General features: G+C 42.6%; 1 long non-coding RNA gene across 1 annotated transcript in view; it reads left to right on the forward strand.

Annotated features, from left to right (window-relative positions):
- The first annotated feature begins 720 nt into the window (after window positions 1-720).
- The window catches only part of LOC130273368 (uncharacterized), an 82,447-nt gene continuing 57,166 nt past the window's right edge, over window positions 721-26,001 (forward strand). The window contains exons 1-5 of the long non-coding RNA XR_008843970.1: window positions 721-858; window positions 9,992-10,061; window positions 10,141-10,221; window positions 12,278-12,305; window positions 19,193-19,243. This is a non-coding gene — a long non-coding RNA (uncharacterized LOC130273368). The remainder of the gene's footprint in view (window positions 859-9,991; window positions 10,062-10,140; window positions 10,222-12,277; window positions 12,306-19,192; window positions 19,244-26,001) is intronic.

The raw sequence follows: 26,001 nt of genomic DNA on the forward strand, positions 1-26,001 counted from the left end.
GAGTGTGTAGCGCAACAATGTTAGCGCAAGGACCAGTAAAAAAATTAGAATTAATTCTTTACTTTCGTTTACGGATAACGAATGCATTCGTTATTTACCACATGCATTCGGTAAATAATGAATGCATTCATCATTTTGCTATTGATATTATTGTGGCTATTCGGGAATGTTCAAAATATGTTTTCGTGCATTCGGATCGGTCTGAATGCCCGAAAACTGTAAATTTGACATTCGTGCCGAAACTAATTGCACATGTCTAGTACTCAGCAGAGGACTCACTTTTTCACCTATGAGGACTCTTGACAATTTGAATTTGTTAAGGATACTTATCTATTTTGCAGGAAGATAGTCTTGAAACTTCTACATGAACAAACCCCTACAGTCACCAACCAGGAACAGACCGACCAGAACATCATACGGGACCTCATGGCATTATTGGAGGAAAATTAATCAGATACGTCACCTCAGAATCGATGCCCATGTAGAACTCCTTCTACCACGGCCCCCCCCCCCCCTCTCTCTCTCCACAGTACAGGCATTTTTCCAGACAGTCATGCACGCTATGCATGAACTACCTCCGAACTCTGTTTCAGGACAGAATCTTACGCATGCAGAAAAAAGACAGATCAGTGACTTAAAAACAGCAAAGAATTTATAATAAAAGAAGCAGATAAAGGAAGGAATGTCATACTGTGGCCAGTTGAACAATATATACAAGAAGCAATGAGACAGCTGAATGACCGCAAATGTTACCAAAAATTGCCGTCTCACCCCACAAACTATTTTCAGCGGAAATTCTTTTTGGACTCAGCCCTGGAGTTGTGGATTATCTCCAAGAAGGAACAGAACTACCTAAAGGTAAAAGACCCATGTACTGCTACTTTTTACATGTTACCCAAGGTCCACAAAAATAGGGTGGACCCACCAGGACGACCAATCATTTCTGGGATTGGAAGTCTTTGTGAAAAAGCCAGTACTTATGTTGATTTTGCATTACAGCCTTTGGTAATTACCTTCCCTTCATACGTACAGGACTCCATGCACTTGATGAAAGAGATACAGTATATGATAATACCAGCGAGAACGCTACTTGTGACTTGTGATGTGCAGTCACTTAATTCTAACATCAGTCATGGAGATGGCAAGTGAACAAGGATACCAATTTTGACTCTTTTGTTGTTAAACTACTGGATTTTGTTTTACATCATAACTTTTTTACTTTTGACAATTATTTTTATTTACAGGTCTCCGGTACGGCGATGAGTGCGCGTTGCACCCCCCTCCTATGCCAACCTTTTTTTAGGTTGGTCGGAGGCGCTGCATGTGTATCCATCACCGTATTTAAACAAGGTTCTTAAATGATTTCACAGTATCTAGGCCCTTGAGACTTTAACAGGAACAAAATAGTACACAACTTAGTTGCATGTATGTGGTATGCACTTATGAGGGCAGAAAAAAATGATACAGTACACTTAAAAAAGTATTTGTGTATAATAGTAATAAGCGGCAAAGGCCATATTCAAATTCACAATATTTTTGCGAATATATGGACGAACATTTGTCTTATGTTCGTGAAATTTGCATTTTCGCTATGTTCATTCTCTTTCTCTTTTTTCCATGCAAATATTTGTAATGAAATTTGCATAGTGCTTATGTGCAATTATATGTTTCACCTAAAAGAAACGAGGGATCAGTGTACAGTCTGGAAGTGCCGATATTCGCATAAATATTCGCAAAAAAGAAATGAATGTTCGTGATTACAAATATATCACTATATTCTAAATATTTGCGAAATCACAAAGTGCTGATATTCACGGCAAAAATTCGAATTTCTAATATTCGCGCTCAACATTAGTGTATAACACCGGCGGTGTGTCCTTTCGCCTGGCCTTTCACACTATCTAGGCCCTTGAGACTTTAACAGGAACAAAATAATACACCACTTAGTTGTATGTAAGTGGCATACATTTATGAGGGCAGAAAAATGCGCTACAGTATGCTTAAAAAGTATTTGTGTATAACACCGGCTGGTAAGTACTTTTGCCTGGCCTTTCACAGTATCTAGGCCCTTGAGACTTTACCAGGAACAAAATAGTACACCACTTAGATGTACATATAGGCTATGTACTTATGAGGGGAGAAAAATGAGCTACAGTACGCTTAAAAAAGTATTTGTGCACAATACCAGCAGCAGACACCAGTGCTGCAGCACACAGTCGCTGTATACTACACCCAAAATTGCGTGGCTGTCATGCCCCCTCCCATAGATTTGCATTGAGGGGGTGGGGTGTGACATCATTAGGGGGCAGGGCTATGATGTCACGAGCTCCCGGCGCCGGCTCCAGCGTTCGGAACAGTTTGTTCCAAATGCTGAGCAGCAGAGTAACCCTTTAAGGTTTCAGGTATTGGATGAAGTGTTACCACCCAGAAATTAATAAATTACTGACGTGCAAAGAAGCTTTCTGGAACCATTGTTTAAATATCCTGGAACTATGGGGTCTTACTTGGGTTTATGAGCTTGCACAATTGTCGTGATTATTGTATTCTGCCATAGGGCTGAATCATTTTTAACAGCTGAAGTTGCTGGCTGATTTAGTTTTTAGTTTTTTTACTTTTATATTAAGACTTCTTTGTTTTAGCAGGTCTATAATGCTGAGTTTCTGTTCATATGTTTTTTTCTTCCTACTGGATTTACCTCCTATGTGTATGTGCATGTGCATCCGGTGGCTCTGCCATCCATCTGCATAGCTATGCTCCTGTTGGTGGCAGTTTTTTTTCCTGTCAGTCGCTTGACTGACGGTAGCCTATCAGCTTACTTCAGCTATGCCGAGTCTAGAGTTGCACGCTAGTGACATCACTTCCCTTACCTCTCCACTCGGTCCCTGCTTAAAATAAGGATTTTCTTTTTAGAACCGAGCAGTGGAGGCATTCTCATGCAGTTACCTCAATTCAGTATACTTTTAGTGGAATTTTAACTCCATTACATTTATTTTTCTTTGTTCAGTGTGATCTCCGACTGGACTGGGCGAAGTCTATACTTTGGTGCCAAATTTGTATTTAAGCGTCTTCTATGTTGCACTCTTTCTCTTAGAGCGCAGTTCTGGAGATCGCTCCCAGCTCTGTTCCTTAGAATAGCCTTGTTAATATTTCCAGTTACTTTGCTAGTCTGTTTTCTTACGAAAACTCCTTGCCTTATTTCTCTGGTATTCTGCTAAAGTTTGCTATCAATCCAGTTTCGACCATGTCTACCAGTGAAGGCCTAGATAGCTCAGTAAGTAGAGCATCATTATAGAGCTTTATAAGGATTCAAACGCCATGATGATTTTAAAGTCCACTGACCGTGATGCTGCTGGAGAGAGAGTAAGACATGCGCCCCCTCAGAAACCCATGCAGACATCGGTGGATCCTGAAGGCACTCGGAAGGAATCTAAATCTTCCTCCTCTGATGATGAGGAGCCTTACTCCAATTTTTTCCCACTGGAGAAAACTCAGCGCTTATTGAATAACATCCAGTCAGCGGACTAGAATGTTGACACCCCATCTGCAGGACCCCATGGATAGAAAGGCCGATTGTGCTTTTAGACGCACTTATTTGGTGGCTTTGCCATCTGCCTCAGTGGCAATAGCTTCCTCGGAAGTAGCTAACTTCCTTAAAGCCCGTCTTAATATAATCCAGACGAATACAGATCAGGGGGTCTCTAGGACTAATATTTTGGCTTCATTCAAAACTGCCAATTTAACCATGGATTTCCAGAGTGATGCTGCCCCTCAGCAGCTCAAGTTAGCATCTAAACCTGGCCCTAGCCTCCGCTCGCCAACGACCTCTATGGGTGAATCCATGGAAGGTGGATACTTAGTTCAAACATAGCCTGTGAAGTTTTACCTTTGAGCCCAGCAAAATATTCGGCACAGTGCTTAACCGCATCATAGAGAGCATTTCGGACAAGAAGGGAAAGTCCTCCCCAACAGTCCATTCACGGTCGGGGCATTTTGGGGACAGGTCTGCTCCCCATTCTAGACCCAAAAGAGATTGGGGCAACCAACACTGAGGCGCAAAACACTCCAGTGGCTCCAAGGACATAAAATTGCTCTGACTTTTGACCTCCTTGGGGCTTTTGGATTCCAGCCAGTGTGACCCTACCTGTTTTTCATCCTGCCCCTCTATTACCAGTAGGCAGTCGCCTGCACCACTTTCTAGATGCCTGGACTCTGCAACTTTAGGCCCCTTGCATCCTGAGAATAATTTCGTATGGCTCGTCGATCTTGAATTAATCCCGCCAACAAATTTGTGGAGACAAGAGTTCTTCCTACAGTCAAACAGAGGGCGCTAGAATCTTATTTTCTGGAGTTCCTCTATCCGAACGGGGCAGGGATCTATTCCCCAGTATTCCTGGTTCCCGAGGTAACAGGGACTGGAGGATGATTATAGATCTGAGATTTTTCAATCAGTACATAAAGCACAAACACTTTTGAATGGAAACCATCCAATCTGTGGCAACATCTTATCACCAGGGCATTACCTGTCTACTCTGGATTTGAAGGATGCATATCTCCATATTCCAATCCATCCTGCTTCCAGAAAATATCTTAGGATTGCAGTACAGGTTGAGGGAGTCCTTAAACATCTCCAGTTTGTAGCCTCCCATTTTATATTTCTTCGGCCCCACATATTTTTATCAAAGTTGTGGCAGCAGTAGTAGCTACTCTAAGGCTTCAAAGGCTAAGCATTGTACCTTATGTGGACGATTGGCTTCTGAGTGCTCCGTCCCAGGCGATCCTGTTTCAACATCTGCAGCTAGCAGTGTCCTTTCTCTATCAGCTAGGATGGATAATCTATTGAAACAAATCCAATATTCTTCCAACAACCTCAGTCAGGTTTCTTGATTTCATAGTCGATTCAGTCAAAATGACTCTTCACCTCACTCCCGAGAGGAAAGCTCGGGTCATGGAATCGGTTCATTACCTTTCTGTACCCTGAAGGGTAACCATTCACACTCTCATGTGGATGTTGGGACTTATGTCCGCTACCACGGAAGGGGTTCCTTGGGCTTTCTGGCATCTACGCCCTTTTTAAACAGAGGTTCTTTCCAATTGGAATCACCGGCCCTCAGACCTAAACAAGTGGCACTCCCTGTCTTATCCAACCAGGTCCTCTCACAGTTGGGGGTCCCATCTAGAGGATAGGAAGTCCTTTATACAGCCTTCTTGGATCATACTTACTGCCAACGCTTCCCTTGTAGGTTGGGGAGCACTTCTTCTGAACCAGACAATACAAGGCTCCTGGTCTCCTCAGGAGAGATTAACAATTTCCTAGAGATCCAAGCTATTAAGCTAGCCCTGCTTAACTTTGCTCCCCTTATTCAAGGAAAAGCAGTGAAGTTTCAATCTGACAGCATGAGAGCTGTCCTCTTCATCAACAAACAGGGAGGCACACGATCACAAAGTCTCTTCAGAGAGATAGGTCTGATCTTGGACTGGGCAGAGAAAAACCTCCCCCATCTCCCTCAACATGATTTCTGATCACCTGAGCCAAGGACATCCAATGGGAGAGTGGTCTCTCCGCCCAGATGTATTCAAGGAAATTACGCTCGGGTAGGGTCATTCAGAGATCCATCTCAAGGCTATGAGGTTCAACACCAAGTTGGAGACATTCTGCTCTCTGTACAGGTAGGACAATCTGGTGGCAATAGATGCTCTCTAAATCACATGGAGGTTCAGGCTGGCCTACATCTTCCCCCCAATTTCCCTGATACCGAGGGTCTTGATGAAAATCAGGAAAGACCAAGCATCAGTCATAGCCATAATACCATTTTGGCCCAAAAGAGCTGTGTTCATCCAACTCATTCTGAGTCAGGGGCAATATTGGAGGCTTCCCCAAGAGAAAGCACTAGTGTTGGGGAACACTCACAGCTGCTCGATTCTTCAAATGTTCAACCTGACAACCTGGAGGTTGATCAGTCCCTTCCACAGTTAGAAGGGTTTTCTAGGGTCTTGAGAACTATGTTGCATTCTATGGCTGACTCTACCAACAGAGCATATTCAAGAATCTAGAAGATCTTCCAAGCATGGTGTGCCAGAAGACAGGTATCCGAAACCGATTCATCTCTTTCTACTATTCTAAACTTTCTTCAGGATGGTCTGGATAAGAATTTATCCCCTTCTACCCTGAGTGCAGACATCGGCCATCTCTGCCTATATGAATAGGTCAATACTCAAAAGAAAAAATGTCCCTGAGAGTGTTCAGGGCAAAATTGGCAATAAACAACCTATAAGGGGTGACCCCCTTATGGGGACAACCCTCACTAGAACCCTCCCTATAAAATTAATACTTTATTTGGCATTAGTTAAAATATGTGACCCCAAGATAGTTAAAATCTGCAGTGGTATGGGAATATTTACAGTCAGGTGTAAAAGAATTCACACACTAGGGGGTGTTCTGGGCAGCTGCGCATTAATTTGATTTCACTCTGTGGACCACTGGTGATTCCGGTGTCCACTAGTGCACAGCTATCCCTCACTCCTTTATTACTAGAATTCCCCTGTAACCACGTTAACTAAAACGTAGACCGTAGGCCTCCCCGACATTTCGGTGACGAATCACCTTTGTCAAGGGTTGCGAGGCTACTGTGCTTCCAAACGCCCGACAAGTGTTTATATAAGCTCGGGTGGCCGATACTTCCTGTCCCTGGAGTAGCCAATCAGCGGGCGGAACGTCATATTCACAATTCTCGCGGTATTGCCACAGCCAATCCTATGCCAATCTTGGCATATGACTGTTGTTTACTTCCCATATCTCGCGAGAGCTCTATCCTTAGTCCCGCACTTGTGCGTTGTTTCGCGCATGTAGGAAAGCTTCACCGGCAGTACCCGTTCAAACCTACTCTGCGCATGTCAGAGGACTCCACTCCCGTGACAGGGTAAGTGGGACTAATTGTTTGCAGTTGCCATGTGAACCGCTGGGTTAATTCTGCATATGCCGGTCAGGCTGATCTCTAAGGCTATGCCTGGTATGAGGTGGTAATCAGTTCTGCCGATCTGGCTGTTATTGAGACCTGTATCTGGTGCAGGCTACATGAAGCTTCTAATCATACAGTTGAACCAGGTAAATATGTGGTCCTGATGATGTATCCTCACCATAGGTGCATACCTACATATGTCAACTACTTGTCTAATTGATTACCATTCTATCTATTATTTGATTCCTATGGTAATTCAACAACCTAAAAAAGAGTCCAAAAAAGGGCTCCTCAAAATAAGTAGAAAAGGGGTCTAAAAAGACAGAAGACCAAATATGTAAACCTACAATACGCTACAGAAGAGCGTAAACCTTGTGCCCCAATAATGAAGTACAAACAGTATAAAAATATATATGTAAATTTTATTAAGTACCGAAACATAAATTAAAAAAATATAATATAACATATATTATATAATATAACATTGCCGTGCCCTGGAGCTGTAGGTAGAAGGCATCCTTAAAAGTAAAATAATTGTGTGACAAAATGAACCTGAGAGCGACAATCAAAAAATCACACAGTGCTGGGTCCAGGGAGCTAGAAGAAAGAAAAAAACTTACCGCTTCAATACCATCGCAGTGTCTTATGGAGGTATATAGAGCCTCGACGTCGCAGGTAGCCAAGATCATGTCAGGTTCCAATTGGAGGTGATCTAATTTTTTCAAAATGTCATTTGTGTCCTTAAGGTAAGAAGGTAGCGTCTCTACAAAAGATGACAAGTAGTGGTCAATAAAGTGGCACAATGATTCGCATAGATTTCCACAGCCTGAAACTATCGGTCTACCAGGTGGGCAAATAGCATTTTTATGCACCTTCCTTTTTTCTTCCTTTTTTCTTCTTTTTTTTTCTTTTTTACTTTGTATCCACATCTGCCCCACATATTTTCTATGTATATTCCTTTTTGTTTGGTACATCTATATTCTAATTATCCAAGTGCACAATATTATATATATTTGAATTATTAATCATTGTTCTAATTATAATATGATAATTGATTTTTTTGTGTTCGCCTCTCCGCTGTTATTCTATATACCTCTTTAGTTCTACATTCATATATTATGTGTTGTATACACATTTTTTTGCTTGTGTTTCCAATATTAATTTTTTAATGTGTATTCATACACATTATTCTTCCCACATATTTTTCAAATTTTCTCCACTTCCATGTCTTGGTTCTTTCTTCACCCTTTTTTCACTTTTTCACCATTCATTCTTCATATCCTTTTCATCTCTGGTTACATTGTGGTTTGTTTTCTTTTCTTCTCTATTGTATTAATCCACTATTATTATTTTTCATTTGTATATTGTTGTATCTATACAATTTTTGCCCCTGTCTTTCACCATTCTTTTTGTCTTTGCAGTTACTTAGAACCTCCGCCTATATTGATTGATGTCTATTCACCATTCTTCGGACTATAATTTTTCTTCCTTCCCCCCCCCCCCCTCCTTTCCCCCCCCCTTTTTTCTTTTTTATATGTTTGTCATTATTACTACTTTTATCTGTCTTTTACCTATATATATAATTCTTAGTTCTGTATGCCTGTCATGTGTGCAATGACTTTTGCGCACATGTACGTGCTATGATATTATTATTACTCTCTGTATTTCATTGGGGGGCCCCCCTAATTATGTATGAATATATGGATTTGTTTGCACATTTCCCTATTGTATGTGCACTTATGTATTGTATTACACATCTTTTGTGGTGTATTACCTTCAATTATGGGACACACACATTTTTCTATTATGTCACCATGTATACTTGTCAGTATCTTCACTATTTTCATTTCCTATTCACACATCCCTTTTCCTTTTATTTTTCTCAACCAGTCCATTTTCCCCCACTTTCACTTACATTCACTCTTCCACTCACATATTTTTTTCCCCCCTTTCTCAATATATACAGGCGGGTGGTTCCGTTTATATACTTTTATATATATGTATATTTTATTTTTCTGTTTAGTTACGATCGCGGCCATCTTTGTGTAGCCTTATTCCCCTCTTGTGCCGAAATCGCCGGTGCACATGCGCAGTATGCGCTGAGGCAGCCATTTTTAAAGAGTTTATTATCCTTTGACAGAGGCGCCATTTTTATGTAGCCCTGCACTCTAGAACTTAGACTATTAGCCTCGTTCTTTACATCTCCAGCGCCGCGGCGTCCTACCTCACTTCCGGTTCACGGCACTTCCCCTTTATACATAACAGGTGCGTTACTCTGTTTTTATTGGTTTACATCCATATAAATAAACTAGTTTTTGATCACAAACCACACTCCTCGAGAAAGCCCGGTTGCGGGCGAAACGCGTCGGAGACTCATAGCAGGTGTAGGGTCCAGTCCGGTATCTATATGTCTTCTGCCTTCTATTTCATCTAACTGTCACTTCTATTGTGCTCTTTTGTTTTTGTATTTAACACATTACATGTTATGTTGCTTAAGCACCACTGCTTTCCTAGCACGTTGCACTTTGCTTAGTTATTCACTGTGTGATATATTTTTTCACTATGTAAGAAGTGTTTACAGTTTTTTAGCACTTGCACTTTATTCTTAGTTCCTTCTGTACACTTATCCTATCCCCTGTATGTACATATAGATTTAATACATATATATATATATATATATATATATATAAATATATATATTTTAATCTATCTACCGGACCCAACTCTCCCTTTATATATACCTTTTTTATCCTGCTTTTATTACTATCAATTATTACATGCTGTAAATTGAGATTAATTTTTTATATTAACTTATATCTATGGATTTATATTGATTGTGTACGAATTTTCCTGTTCCTATTTGATATTATATTTTTTTTAATTTATGTTTCGGTACTTAATAAAATTTACATATATATTTTTATACTGTTTGTACTTCATTATTGGGGCACAAGGTTTACGCTCTTCTGTAGCGTATTGTAGGTTCCTATGGTAATTCGTAGGTTCTAATCTCCTACATGCTCTTTTCCTTGCAGTCAGTATGATGCTCCGGTGGTCTCCATCTCCGCCCCATCCCCCAATATCCCACCTCCAGAAGCCACCAGGGTAAGTATTGGTCAGCTGTAGTGGGACTATACGGTTAGCTCCAAGATTCTATAACCAGCCAATGATATTGTCTCTACAGGTATCAGAGCAACTAACTATGCTCCAACCATGACGCTCCACTCCAACCCACCATTCCACCCCAACGGACGGCCATCCACAGGTAAGTAACTATGTAGTTGTCAGTGTCACAAGATTTGTTTAATTAAAGTATCATTATAAGAAAATTGTATCCAATAAGGATATCTAACCTATATACCTAAATAGTATTGGGGCGTCTGGAAGCGTCCATCCAACGGGGTTTCCTAAATAACACAGTGTTGCTATTCATAATATCACTCAAGGAACGCTGTATATGTAAAGTCCTCATTCAGACCGAATGGATTCTTAGTATTGAGGCGGTAAATCCACCTCGCCTCCTCTTGTAGCAATAATCTATCAACGCTCCCCTTGCGTGGGCCAAGCTTGAGTTGGCGAAGGCCCCAAAATTTCACTATGTCAGGTTTGTTCGCATGTCTCAGCCTAATATGGAGGGCTAATGGGCTATCAGCCCCCGTCCTGATTGTACTGATATGTTTGCCAACTCGTTTTCTTAGCTCTTGTGTAGTCTTCCCTACATATAACATAGGGCAAGTGCACGTAGCTACATAGACTACATTGCGGCTGCTGCAATTTAGAAACTGCCTCATGTCATATTCCCTACCATCGCTCGGGTTGCGAAATTTCTTAATCCTGGGCATGTATCTGCACATGGTACAATGACCAAATGGGTATGAACCAGGGGGCGGACTCGGTATCCAGGTTTGACTTGTTACTGTCTCCTCTTTCTTATGATGACTATGAACTAGTATGTCGTTGATGTTAGCCCCTCTCCTATACGTGATACTTGGTCTGGTGCCAATGACCTCTTGTAGGTCGGCATCGAGCCTTAGCACATGCCAGTGCCGATTGAGTATCTCTGTAACCCGTGAGGCATAGCCATCAAAAGTGCCAATGCATCTTATCACTTTAGGTGTGAGATCAGCGCTCTTCTGTGAGTTTAACAGTTCAGTCCTATTCAGAACTCTGACTCTATTATATGCTCGTCGCATGTGTTTCTTAGGGTAGCCCCTATGAATGAACCGTTGCATAAGATTCTTACTCTCAGCTTGAAAGTCTGCCTCTCGTGAGCAGTTCCTTTTTGCTCGTAAGTACTGGCCATACGGTATACTCTACTTCAGAGGTCCTGGATGCCAGCTATTCCACTGAAGGAAGCTGTTGGTTGAAGTAGGCTTCCTATATATGTTGGTCTGGATCCTCCAATTGTCATCAATGGATATCGTGATATCCAAAAAATTGATACTCTTGCCACCTTCCTCCGAGGTAAACTTCATTCCTATGCTGTTTTCATTGAGTTTGCCTACAAATTCCCTAAATAAGGTAATGTCCCCATCCCAAAAAATCAAAATGTCGTCAATATACCTCCCCCAAAATAAGATGTGCTCAGTGAAGTGTTGATGATGTTCCCACCACCCCAAAAAAAGATTAGCAAAAGAAGGTGCACATGTGGTCCCCATGGCGGGACCCTTCACCTGTCGGTAAAGGGTACACCCAAAGAGAAAAAAATTGTGAGTGAGTACAAAATCTAAAAGTGAGGTGACAAAGTCATTATGCCTCTGAAAGTGTGTACTCCATGTGGTTAAGAAAGTGCTAACTGCTGTGATACCCAATTGGTGCTCAATATTGGTGTATAAACTTTCAACATCGAGGCTCATTAGTAAGGTGCCAGGTGTGACACTCAAATCATTAATCTTAGTCACCGTGTCCTTCGTGTCCTTTAAATACGATGGGAGGGAGGTAACAAATGGGGCCAGGATCCTATCCACGTATACACTGGCTCCCTGTGTAAGATTATTCGTGCCTGAAACTATCGGGCGTCCTTTTACTGGATTAATTGGCTTATGGGTTTTGGGGAGGGCATAAAAGGTGGAAATCACAGGATGAGGGTTGAAGATGTATTTCATTTCATTCTCAGTGATCAATTCCTCTGCTCTGGCTCTATCGAGCAAGGACTTCAGATCCGAGAGGTACTGTTGAGTCGGATCACTGGGTAGAATGTTGAATGTTTCCCAATCGTCTAACAAACGATGGACCATGTGCTCATAGGTCTCTCTGTCTAGCAACACAGCATTACCACCCTTATCTGATGGTTTAATAATCAAGTTATCATTCCTTTGCAGGTTCTGCAGGGCTTCCTGTTCTTCAGAGGTAAGGTTGGAATGAATACGTTTTCTCTGTGGTCTAATGCACTTAATGTCATTGGTCACTAAGTTAACAAACGTGGCGATGTTGGGGTATTGTGCCAGAGATGGAGTCATTACTGATCTCGGTATCAAATTTGTAAAAGGTGCATTTACCGACACCTCTTCTCCTTCATTCTTACATAAGAGATCGTACAATGTCTCAACCGTGGCTGAGTCTCTCCTTCTCTCTTCAAATGCCACTTATGGAGGGCCAATTTCCTCGCGAAGAGGTTAATGTCCTTCACCCACCCAAATTCATCGAACCTGGGTGTAGGGGTGAAGGCCCTAATGCTATCTGGGTATCTCCCCCCTGATAGGAGGAAGCTGCAGAGAAGGAAGAACCAGGTCCAGGGTTCATTTCCCATCCTTGTGTATGTTTGTTAGGTCTAGGATTATATGAGCGTTGGTAGGGGTTTTTCTTGTTGCCTGTACTGTTGTAGTTGGCTTTTTTAAGTTTTCTTTTAGTACCAGCACCCCGATTACCGGAGTCTGACAGGTATCCTTCTGTCCCTGAAGTTTCCGTTTCTGAGTTATCCCTCGTCTCTGTGTTGTACGGTGAATACCTTGCTCTAAGGTTCTGTTCCTTATATATATAAACCTTCCCTGTTGAGAAATCAGTATAATCACAAATGTACTTTTTGTGTTTCCTTTCCTTGATCTCATTCTTATAGGTTTCTAAATTCTTCTGTAATTTAACTTCCAGGTTTTGATACTCCTGGTTATTCGTGAACCTTTGGATCTGTTGGATTTCTGATTCTAACCGGGTACTCGTTTTTTGCAGGAAACCTTTTTCGTACTCTAATAGGTAACAGAGGAGACGTAGGGAATTCTCTGTCTGGAGGGCTCCCACCCTCTCATAAAATTCTCGTCCTCACTATGAGAGTTGGAGAACACGTGGGTGGCCTCTGTCATGAAACCATCCGTGTTAATTGGCTGAGACAAAAAACCTGACATAGTTGTGCGTGGGACAAATAATGCTGTTACCAGCTGCCATATATGGTCACTACTCAAAAGAGAAAATGTCCCTGAGAGTGTTCAGGGCAAAATTGGCAATAAACAACCTATAAGGGGTGACCCCCTTATGGGGACAACCCTCACTAGAACCCTCCCTATAAAATGAATACTTTATTTGGCATTAGTTAAAATATGTGACCCCAGGATAGTTAAAATCTGCAGTGGTATGGGAATATTTATAGTCAGGTGTAAAAGAATTCACACACTAGGGGGTGTTCTGGGCAGCTGATTACCACCTCATACCAGGCATAGCCTTAGAAATCAGCCTGACCGGCATATGCAGAGTTAACCCAGCGGTTCACATGGCAACTGCAAACAATTAGACCCACTTACCCTGTCACGGGAGTAGAGTCCTCTGACATGCGCAGAGTAGGTTTGAACGGGTGCTGCCGGTGAAGCTTTCCCGCATGCGCGAAACAACGCACAAGTGCGGGACTAAGGATAGAGCTCTCGCGAGATATGGGAAGTAAACAACAGTCACATGCCAAGATTGGCATAGGATTGGCTGCGGCAATACCGCGAGAATTGTGAATATGATGTTCCGCCCGCTGATTGGCTACTCCAGGGACAGGAAGTATCGGCCACCTGAGCTTATATAAACACTTGTCGGGCGTTTGGAAGCACGGTAGCCTCGCAACCCTTGACAAAGGTGATTCGTCACCGAAACGTCGGGAAGGCCTATGGTCTAAGTTTTAGTTAGCATGGTTACAGGGGAATTCTAGTAATAAAGGAGTGAGGGATAGCTGTGCACTAGTGGACACCGGAATCACCAGTGGTCCACAGAGTGAAATCAAATTAATGCGCAGCTGCCCAGAACACCCCCTAGTGTGTGAATTCTTTTACACCTGACTGTATATATTCCCATACCACTGCAGATTTGAACTATCTTGGGGTCACATATTTTAACTAATGCCAAATAAAGTATTAATTTTATAGGGAGGGTTCTAGTGAGGGTTGTCCCCATAAGGGGGTCACCCCTTATAGGTTGTTTATATGAATAGGTATCTGTCTCAAATCTAAAACCTACAGTTGTACAAACAGTCCCTGCGTGGGACCTTTCTATTGTGCTCAAGGGGTTATCATCTCCCCCTTTTGAGCCTATGGAGGACATGGATATGAAGTATGTTACTATCAAGATTACTTTTTTTGCTGGCAATAACATCTGCAAAAAGAATTGGGGAATTGCAAGCGTTGTCTGCTTACGAACCTTACAAGCATGATCGAGCAGTCTGAGTTGGTAAGAGCTCACTCAACCAGGTATGTATCTACTTCCTTTGCGGAAAGGAATTTAGTTCCTTTGAAACATATCGGTAAATAACAACAAGAGAGAAATGTAGCCAGCACTACTACACCCCTCTTCCTCTGGCAATATTACTAGTTACTCTCGATGCTCAATAAACAGCTTCCGCTAGATCCGCTAATGCCCTGCCGCTGTGCTCAGTCCTCCACAAGCATAGGAGATATACACAACAGTAGAAGCAAGAATGGACGGCAGCTCATTGTAAAAAAGAAAAGTCAGATGCTTCTTCATTTTCACGGAACAAGTGCAAATACAGACAGGTGCATTCAAACAGATCGATGTTTCACGTAATATGCTTCTTCCGGTGCGGCTGAAATACGTCAACAGTGCTCGGCACCATGACAGCCAGCATACAAATTCTGGCGCTTGTGCAATTCAGCGCCGCCGCCGGGTAGGTAAGTGAAACATATAAATACCTAAAAATAATAGAAAAGAGGAAAGAGAGCACACTAATGTAGTAGTGAAAAAGACACGGATCATAAAAAGACACTAAAATCATTTAACTCTGACAGGCCGAGGGCATTCGTTCTCAGGAACCAGGCTGAGTCTTTTTGTAATAGCGGCTTATGGCGATCTCTGCCATCTTTGGGTATATGCACTACCTCCAATCCTGAGAACGGTAGCAAATCTGCATTACCTTACCTGCATGGACGCTCCTGACATGCTCAATCAGTCGGGGGCAACCTTGCCCCGTTCTGATGGAGCGTATATGCTCTTGAACCCTGACATACAAACAACAGATTGTCTTCCCAATGTAAAAAGACCCACATGGGCACAGGATCACAAAAATAACAAATTTATTTCTGCAGGTAATGAGATGAGGAACTTTCCACTCCACCCCTCCTAATTTACAATATTTTACTTTACCATTGAGTCTACATACCGAACATTGCCTACATTTGAAATTACCTGTAGGGGGCACCTTATCTAACCACTTCTCATTATGCTCTGTTTCCTCTTTTCTTTTGTTTTTCGGTATTTATATGTTTCACTTACCTACCCCGCGACGGCACAGAATTGCGCACGCGCTAGAATTTGTATTCTGGTTGTCATGGTGCCAAGCGCTGCTGATGTATTTCCGCAGGTACCGCGTCACAGCATGTGAGCTGGAAGAAGCTTATAACGCGAAATGCCGCTCTGTTTGAATGCAATTGTCCCAGAAAGTTAAAGAAGCATCAGACCTTTTACAATGAGTTGCCATCCGTTCTTACTTCTACTGTTGGGTATATCTGTAAATAGGCATCTTGGAGTTCTCACTCCACACTAACTAACGATATATAGTTTTGCTTTAGTCCTAACAGCAGCACACAAATATCCCTTCCTAAGTTATATCTATTATAATTTTTGTTGTTATTATTATTATTACGTTTATTTTACACAAGGGCTGAGGGTGTTCCCCTCATTTATAGGGGCTAATGTGGTTGTGTTTTCACTTTAATTCAATTTATCATTCAATAAAAATTCCATCAGTCCTACCAGTTTTTGGGGGGTGGAATACCCCATCTGTGCTGCTGTTAGGACTAAGGGAAAACAAATCATCATTAGAAATTAATGACTCCACACTATTCCTGAGGAAGTAGTCTTAGGATGAAAGCTTGGAGGTTTCAGCTGGGCGCTCACCTACTGGTGCACTTTTTGAACTCCCCGTACTGGTCTGATGTCTACTATTTTGTGACCCCCTGCAATTGTGAGGTTGCATATCATTAGTAGTTATTTAACTGTGACTGGGTTCTAATAGGCAGGAATTGGATTTACATAGAACTGCATAATAAACAGGCAGTTTATTGGGGACAGTTGCACACACAGTATTGGGGTTTGAGCACCCAGTAGGTGGGATCTATGGCCCCCATCCCATGTGGAGTTTTTTGCCTTTCATGGGCATATTTTAACCCCACCAGGACGAAGGCTGTACAGGTATGCCCTCACGTCCAGGTACTGGGTTCTCCGGTGCTTAGACATCTTATCCCCTATCCAAAGGATAGGGGATAAGATGCCTGATTGCGGGAGTCCCACCTCTGGGGACCCACGTGATCTTGCACACGGCACCCCGTGTGTAATCAGTCCCCGAAGCGTGTTCACTCCGGGACTGATTACCGCCGACCACAGGGCGGGCGGCGTGTGACGACACGCCCCCTCCCCTGTGTGATGTCACGCTCCACCCCTCAATGCAAGCCTACGGGAGGGGGCGTGACAGCTATCCTTTAGATAGGGGATAAGATGTCTAAGCACCGGAGAACCCCTTTAAGGACCAAGGGCATACCTGTATGCCCTGGTCCAGTTAACAGGGTTTAAACTGTTCCCATGAGCAAATAACTTTTAAAACCCGGTGGGTCCCGGTTGCTAAGGGCAGGCACCGCCGATCGGGCCAATGCACAGTATTAATCCTTTAGATGCCGCAATCAAAGTTGATCGTGGTGTCTAAAATGCAGGTTTAACTGTGTCGGTAGCTCAATGGAGCTGATCGGGACATCCACGGTGACATTAGTATATGTAATCAGTAGATTGCATGTTATAGCCCCCTATGGGGGCTAAAAAATAAAAAGTGAAAAAATAAGTTATAAAAGTGGAGAATGTTTAGAAATGGAAGCCCCCAAAAGTTACAAAATGGCATTTGTTTTTTTTTTTATTCACCCCACAAATATATTTTTTTGGTTTTGCGGTAGATTTTGTTATTAAATAATTGGTGCTGCAAAAAACAAGCCCTTATAGGGGTCTGTAGGTGCAAAATTGAAAGTGTTATGATTTTTTAGAAGGGGAGGAAGAAAAAAAAGAAATAGCAAAAATGAAAATTGGCCTGGTCCTTAAAGGGGTACTCCGGTGAAAACATTTTTTCTTTTAAATCAACTGGTGCCAGAAAGTTAAACAGATTTGTAAATTACTTCTATTAAAAAAATCTTAATCCTTCCTGTACTAATTAGCTGCTGAATACTACAGAGGAAATTATTTTCTTTTTGGAATGCTCTCTTATGACATCACGAGCACAGTGCTCTTTGCTGACGTCTTTATAATAATACTAACTCTTTATTTATTGTTGTCCTTAGTGGGATTTGAACCCAAGGCCCCAGCACTGCAAGGCAGCAGTGCTAACCACTGAGCCACCATGCTGCCCTCAGTGTACATCTGCTATGCACGGTTGCTAAAATGGACAGAGATGTCAGCAGAGAGCACTGTGCTCCTGATGTCATCAGTGTTCCAAAAAGAAAGGAATTTCCTCTGTAGCATTCAGCAGCTAATAAGTACTGGAAGGATTAAGATTTTTTAATAGAAGTAATTTACAAATATGTTTAACTTTCTGGAACCAGTTGATTTAAAAGAAAAAAGGTTTTCACCAGAGTACCCCTTTAAGGGGTTAATTGATTTTAGAGGGTTTTACGTGTATTGTGTAGTGTTAGGATTCGGCAGGCTGGATGTGGATCCTCTGTGTCAGCGAGGGATTGGCGTGGACCGTGTCGGTGGACCGGTTCTAGGTTGCTAATGGTATTCACCAGAGCCCACCGCAAAGCGGGATGGTCTTGCTGCGGCGGTAGCAACCAGGTCGTATCCACCGGCAACGGCTCAACCTCGCTGACTGCTGAGAAGGTGTGGGACAGAAGGACTAGACAGAGGCAAGGTCAGACGTAGCAGAAGGTCGGGGCAGGCGGCAAGGTTCGTAGTCAAGGGATATAGCAAGAGGTCAGGAACACAGTAATGGCAAACACAATAAACTCTTTCTCCAGGCACAATGGCAACAAGATCCGGCAAGGAAGTGAAGGGGAAGTGAGGTAAAATAGACAGGGAGCAGATGGAGGCTAATTAGACTGATTGGGCCAGGCACCAATCATTGGTGCACTGGCCCTTTAAATCTTAGAGAGCTGGCGCGAGCGCGCCCTAAGGAGCGGAGCCGCGCGCGCCAGGACGAGACAGCCGGGGACCGGGACAGGTGAGTTACCTGGGATGCAATTTGCGAGCGGGCGGGTCCCGCTATGCGAATCGCATCCCCGCCGGCAGTGTCAGTGCAACGCTCCCGGTCAGCGGGTCTGACCGGGGCGCTGCAGAGAGAGGAACACCGCGAGCGCTCCGAGGAGGAGCAGGGACTCGGAGCGCTCGGCGTAACATGTAGTAAGTGCAATTAATAAGGTATTGCATTTTTTTATTATAATTATTTGCCCCATTCACTTCAATGGAACTGAGCTGCAGAACCACACCCAACCTGGAGACAGACGGGGAGTGGTTTTTAAAAGAAAGTAGCTCTGTTTTTTTTCATTCCAGGATTTTATTCCTTTATGTATAAATCATGTATACAAAGCCTGTGATGTCACAGATTTTAATGGAAAATATCTGGATTTTTTCCTCCAGAATAAGGTATTTTGCTTGGTGTTATACCTAGACTAGATTGATGTTTGCTGCTCAGTTTTCCTGCTATTGCATGTTTGCATACAGATGCTGTATCATTTTTCTATTTTTTTACATCAAACAATTTCTGTTTTCTGCCAATGTAATAGCCTGCCAAACTGCTATAAAAAAAGCATGGTTCATGAATTCATTTTGTGCTTCCACAGATTTCTCATGGGAAAGAAGAAACAAAGCTGTATGTTCTATACCAAGAAGGGGTCAGTGCACTACAATACAGCTCTCTGTTTTATCTAAGCACACTCTTTAAGATCTGACATATTGGCTATAATAACGTGTATGTAATTATTACATTTACATCAAGAAAATATCTCCAAAAAGTACAGAACAGATGGAGTGACATATATATTGAAATGCCTAGTAACAGCTAAAAAGTTAAAGAATTCTATAGAAATAAAAAAAAAAGATCCTCCTCCTATCCTACCCCTCCTTGGCAATCTCCTAGGTATGACAATTTGTGGAAGTGAGAGAATAAAAGACTGCACGCCTACGCCTCGTGTATTACCCAAGAGTACAGTAGAAAATAGATGGCCGCTTACCTTAAGTGAGTGATAAATGCGCTTATCACCCCTATGTCCATGTTGAGGTACTCAGTGGAGGAGTAGCTGCTAAGCCTGGAGGTTAACAGGAAAACAGGAGCAACCTGTCCTGTAGAAATTCATAATTAATAATGCAAAAGGACTGCTACTTATGGTTGATGAAAGGAGGATTCAAAGGCTCCAGATGAAGTTCTAAAGGGACTTATTTAAAGACAATAATGAATAATGAGCACAATGACGTGTCTCAGGGGACAATACCTCCTTCTTCAGATTGATGAGGTACAAACAGTAAAACAGTACAATATATGTGGTAGATGTGCACGTGTAGTAACTCGACAGCTCCACTCTCCCGCACCTGCTCTCGGACGGGCCAGCAGCGTACCTGGCCGAATGGAACCAACAGGAAATAATGGAAATGTCCAGCACTTTAGGATGCAAAAATTCTTCGGCTTTATTAAGTCATAAAAACATGCAGCATAGGGACAAGAACGCAGATGCGTTTCGGATCTGTGCGAGCCTTAGTCATGGCATCAACATTATGTCAGGATCACATATATATAGTAGTTAATGTATCAGCTCTATCCAGGCATTTTAGATCCATTCAAAATAGGAATACATCTACACTACGCGTTAATGCCATAGAGAGAGTGGTTAAAAATGTTAGAGGAGGAGATATGAAGAGGCTGTTATTCAATAGAGAATCCTATTGGATTTTTGTGTTGAATACGAGAGAACCGAATGGGATTAATCAAAGACATGATCTTATCTGCACATATTAAATTTAATTACAGATACATACACATATATTTCTTTATCTGCATTGTTTTGTTCTGCATTGCTGCCACCGCATCTCTCTAACTACTTGTACTGTATATATGCCTTTGCTTGTTATATAAAAGAACTTGTCTTGTAACATACTGTTCAGCTTCCGGAGCTCTTCTGTTGTTACCCACTTCCAGTGGTATCTCCAGGTTTTTAAGATTACCTGTTTTTATGCATGATGTCATGTGGTCATGTGATGTAAAAAAAACAAAAAAAAACTACTATATATATGTGATCCTGACATAATGTTGATGCCATGACTAAGGATCGCACAGATCCGAAACGCGTCGGCGTTCTTGTCCCTATGCTGCATGTTTTTATGACTAAGGCTGGGTTCACACCACGTTTTCTTAAATACGGTTCCCGTATACGGTTTGGAGGAGGGGGTCGGCTCATAGACTTGCATTAAATACGGTTCTCAAATATGGCTGAGTGCGGGCGCCGCAATTAAGCCCCGCCCCCCTCCTCCAAACCGTATACGGGAACCGTATTTAAGAAAACGTGGTGTGAACCCAGCCTTAATAAAGCCGAAGAATTTTTGCATCCTAAAGCGTTGGACATTTCCATTATTTCCATATGTGGTAGATGCCACCAAACAAGCTAGTGGGTGGAGTCACACAAGTCACAAGTACATCAAAACATACTACAGATGCATAAAATAAGAATGTAATGAGATGTCATATAAGATGAAACTAGCATAAATAAAAAAATGATGTATATGCAGACAAGAAATGAACACAATCCTGCTAGATACTAAACATGCCCAGGTTATATTCAAAGAAAGGCTTGGAATAGGTGAGAACAAGGTTTTGCCCGCAGTAGCAATAGAGGGGAAAAAAAACTCTACAATCCCACTGAAAAACGGAAAAACAAAATATTATATTGAAAAAGAGGCTTAGAATAGGTAAGAATGAGGCTTGGTTCGCAGTAGCAATAAACAAAAAATAAAAAGGGCTGAACAGCATGTGTAGATAAATACAGCAGAAATAAAAAGGCTAAAACAGCGTCTGCACTTGCAAACTAATTATTAAGCATATGACCATAATATACATAAAAGGTCCTACACAAACATACAAATACTATAAGGTAAAAATAATATGTATAATTATAGTGGAAGGTTCAGAAAAATAAGAATATGGTAGACATGGTAATCCATAATATCATTATAGAATGCATTTAATTAGCTCATTCAGACCAGAGGGGGCTAAAGTCAGTAGCTTATTTATCCAGCATTTCTCAATCTTCCTTAAAGGGGTTATCCCGGAATCAAAATTTCTTTCAAAGACCGCAACTTGTCTGTCCCCACTTTGGGTGTGGTATTACAACTTGGCTCCCTTCACTACAATGGAACTGAGCTGCAGAACCACACCCAACCTGGAGACAGACAGGGAGCGGTCTTTGAAAGAAATTACCTCTTTTTTCGATTCCTGGATAACCCCTTTAACCTGTTGGGGACCAAGGCCATATGCATACGCCCTTGCGTCCTGGTACTTAAGGACGAAGGGCGTATCCATACGCCCATGGGAATTTCGGTTCCCGCCGCGCGCCAGGCGGGGACCGGGGTGACCCCGTGCACCCCGTGCAAATGCCCAGGGGGGTCATTAGACACCCCCCCATGTTGGCGATCAGCGCAAATCGCAAGTGAATTCACGCTTGCGATTTGCACCGATTCCGGGTCATTACGGGTCTATGGTGACCCGGTGACCCAGAATTTAAGGGGGATCGCGGTTGTCTAAGACACCCACGATCCCCCTGAAACGATAGGAGTGAGGTGGCAGGGGTGCCACCCATCCTATCCCTGCTATTGGTGGTCTAGACGCGACCACCAATAGCAGATCGGGGGCGTGGGGCCTTTACTTTCGTTTTCCCCGTCCTGCCCACCCACAATAGCCGGGGCAGAATGGGGAAAACGAAGAGGACCGGGCGCCGATGTCAACTTACCGGTCCGAAGGCTGCGGAGCGATGGTGATCGGCGGGCGGCGACGGAGATCTGGCGGCGTCGTGCGGCAGAAGAGGACGGCTCCCTGGATGCGACGGAAGCCCTCCAGACTGTAGCCCACTGAACAGTGATCTCCAAACTGTGGACCTCCAGATGTTGCAAAACTACAACTCCCAGCATGCCCAGACAGCAATCAGCTGTGTGGGTATGCTAGGAGTTGTAGTTTTTCAAGATCTAGAGGGCAGTATAGAGATCACTGTGCAGTGGTCTCTAAACTGTAACCCTCCAGATGTTGCAAAAATACAACTCCCAGCATGCCCAGACAGCTGTTTGCTGTGTGGGCATGCTGGGATTTGTAGTTTTGCAACATCTGGAGGTCCACAGTTTGGAGATCACTGTTCAGTGGTCTCTAAATTGTAGCACTCCAGATGTTGCAAAACTGCAAATCCCAGCAAGCGCCAACAGCTGTCTCGGCATGCTGGGAGTTGTAGTTGCATACCTCCAGCTGTTGCATAACTACATCTCCCAGCATGCCCTTCTGTGATCAGTACATGCTGGGAATTGTAGTTTTGCAACAGCTGGAGGCACACTGGTTGGAAAATACTGAGTTAGGTAACAGAACCTAACTGAAGGTTGTCCAACCAGTGTGCCTCCAGCTGTTGCAAAACTACAACTCCCAGCATGCACGGTCTGTCAGTACATGCTGGGAGTTGTAGTTTTGCAACAGCTGGAGGCACACTGGTTGGAAAATACTGAGTTAGGTGACAGAACCTAACTGAAGGGTTTCCAACCAGTGTGCCTCGAGCTGTTGCAAAACTACAACTGCCAGCATGCTCAGTCTGTCAGTGCATGCTGGGAGTTGTAGTTTTGAAACAGCTGGAGGCACACTGGTTGGAAAATACTGAGTTAGGTGACAGAACCTAACTGAAGGGTTTCCAACCAGTGTGCCTCCAGCTGTTGCAAAACTACAACTGCCAGCATGCTCAGTCTGTCAGTGCATGCTGGAAGTTGTAGTTTTGAAACAGCTGGAGGTTTGCCCCCCCCCCCCCCCATGTGAGGGTACAGGGTTTACAGTAAGTTTCCTGCTTCAAGTATAAGCTGCGGCAACTTTTTTGCCGCAGCGCAAATTCCTAGCGGGAAACTCACCTTAACCCACCAGTGTGAATGTACCCTAAAAACGCTACACTACACTAACACCTAATAAAGAGTAAAAAACTACAAATACACCCCCTTACACTGTCCCCCCCCCCCCCCCAATAACAATGAAAAACGTATTGTACGGCAGTGTTTCCAAAACGGAGCATCCAGCTGTTGCAAAACAACAACTCCACGCATTTCTGGACAGCCACTGACTGTCCAGGCATGCTCGGAGTTTAGCAACAGCTGGAGGCACCCTGTTTGGGAATCACTGGTGTAGAATACCCCTATGTCCACCCCTATGCAATCTCTAATTTAGTCCTCAAATGCGCATGGCGCTCTCTCACTTCGGAGCCCTGTCGTATTTCAAGGAAACAGTTTAAGGCCACATATGGGGTATTTCTGTACTCGGGAGAAATTGCACTACAAATTTTGTGGGGCTTTTTCTCCTTTTACCCCTTAAGAAAAGGAAAAGTTGGGGGCTACACCAGCCTGTTAGTGTGAAAAAAAAATTCCACTAACATGCTGGTGTTGCCATTTACTTTTTATTTTCACAAGAGGTAAAAGGAAAAAAAGACCCCCAAAATTTGTAATGCAATTTCTCCTGAGTACGGAAATACCCCATATGTAAGCGTAAAATGCTCTGCGGACGCACAACAAGGATCAGGACTGAAAGCGCACCATGTACATTTGAGGCCTAAATTGGTGATTTGCAAAGGGGTGGCTGATTTTACAGCGGTTTTGACATAAACGCAAAAAAATAAATACCCACATGTGACCCCATTTTGGAAACTACACCCCTCACGGAATGTAACAAGGGGTACAGTGAGCATTTACGCCCCACAGGTGTCTGACAGATTTTTGGAACAGTGGTCCGTGACAATGAAAAATTTAATTTTTTTGTTTGCACAGCCCACTGCTCCAAAGATCTGTCAAACGCCAGTAGGGTGTAAATGCTCACTGTACCCCTTATTATATTCCGTGAGGGGTGTAGCTTTCAAAATGGGGTCACATGTGGGGGGGGGGTCCACTGTTCTGGCACCACGGGGGGCTTTGTAAATGCACATGGCCCCCGACTTCCATTCCAAACAAATCATCTCTCTAAAAGCTCAATGGTGCTCCTTCTCTTCTGAGCATTGTAGTTCGCTCGCAGTGCACTTTATGTCCAAACGTGGGGTATTTCCATACTCAGAAGAAATGGGGTTACAAATTTTGGGGGGCATTTCTCCTATTACCCCTTGTAAAAAAAAAGTAACATTTGGGGAAAAACCAGCATTTTAGTGAAAAAAATATTTTTTTCATTTACACATCCAACTTTAACAAAAAGTTGTCAAACACCTGTGGAGTGTTAAGGCTCACCATACCCCTTGTTACGTTCCTTGAGGGGTGTAGTTTCCATAATAGTATGCGATGTGGGGGGGGGCTTTGCTATCCTGGCACCATAGGGGCTTCCTAAATGTGACATGCCCCCCAAAAAACATTTCAGAAAAACTCACTCTCCAAAATCCCATTGTTGCTCCTTCCCTTCTGCGCCCTCTACTGCGCTTGCCAAACACTTGACATACACATATGAGATATTTTCTTACTCGAGAGAAATTGGGTTACAAATTTTGAGAGGATTTTTTTCCTTTCACCCCTTGTAAAAATTCAAAAACTGGGTCTACAAGAACATGCGAGTGTAAAAAATGAAGATTTTGAATTTTCTCCTTCACTTTGCTGCTATTCCTGTGAAACACCTAAAGGGTTAACACACTTACTGAATGTCATTTTGAATACTTTGAGGGGTGCAGTTTTTATAATGGGGTCATTTATGGGGTGTTTCTAATATGAAGACCCTTCAAATTCACTTCAAACCTGGTCCCTGAAAAATTCCGATTTTGAAAATTTAGCGAAAAATTGAAAAATTGCTGCTGAACTTTGAAGCCCTCTGTCTTCCAAAAGTAAAAACATATTAACTTTATGATGCAAATATAAAGTAGACATATTGTATATGTGAATAAAAATATAATGTATTTGGAATGTCTATTTTCCTTTCAAGCAGAGAGCTTCAAAGTTAGAAAAATGCTAAATTTTCAAATTTTTCATCAAATTTTTTAATTTTTCACCAAGAAATGATGCAAGTATCGACGAAAATTTACCACTTACATAAAGTAGAATATGTCAAGAAAAAGCAGTCTCGGAATCAAATTTATAAGTAAAAGCATCCCAGAGTTATTAATGCTTAAAGTGACAGTGATCAGATTTGCAAAAAATGCTCCCGTCCTTAAGGTCATAATGGGCTCCGTCCCCAAGGGGTTAAAGGTACTGAACCTTGCGTTATCCTTGGCTATAAATTCAATAGGGATTACGGTCACACAACTAAAATATAATTTATGATATCAACTGAAATGACGGGACACGGTGTGCAAAAGAAAATCATTTATAGCATTATGCCTGTTTGTTGATCTACTCCCTCAGACAATGTATCGTGCAACCAATATACTGCAGTCCACAGGGACAATCTAACAGTTATATATGGCAT

The sequence above is a fragment of the Hyla sarda genome, chromosome 5 (assembly GCF_029499605.1).
Source record: "Hyla sarda isolate aHylSar1 chromosome 5, aHylSar1.hap1, whole genome shotgun sequence".
Taxonomy (NCBI): domain Eukaryota; kingdom Metazoa; phylum Chordata; class Amphibia; order Anura; family Hylidae; genus Hyla; species Hyla sarda.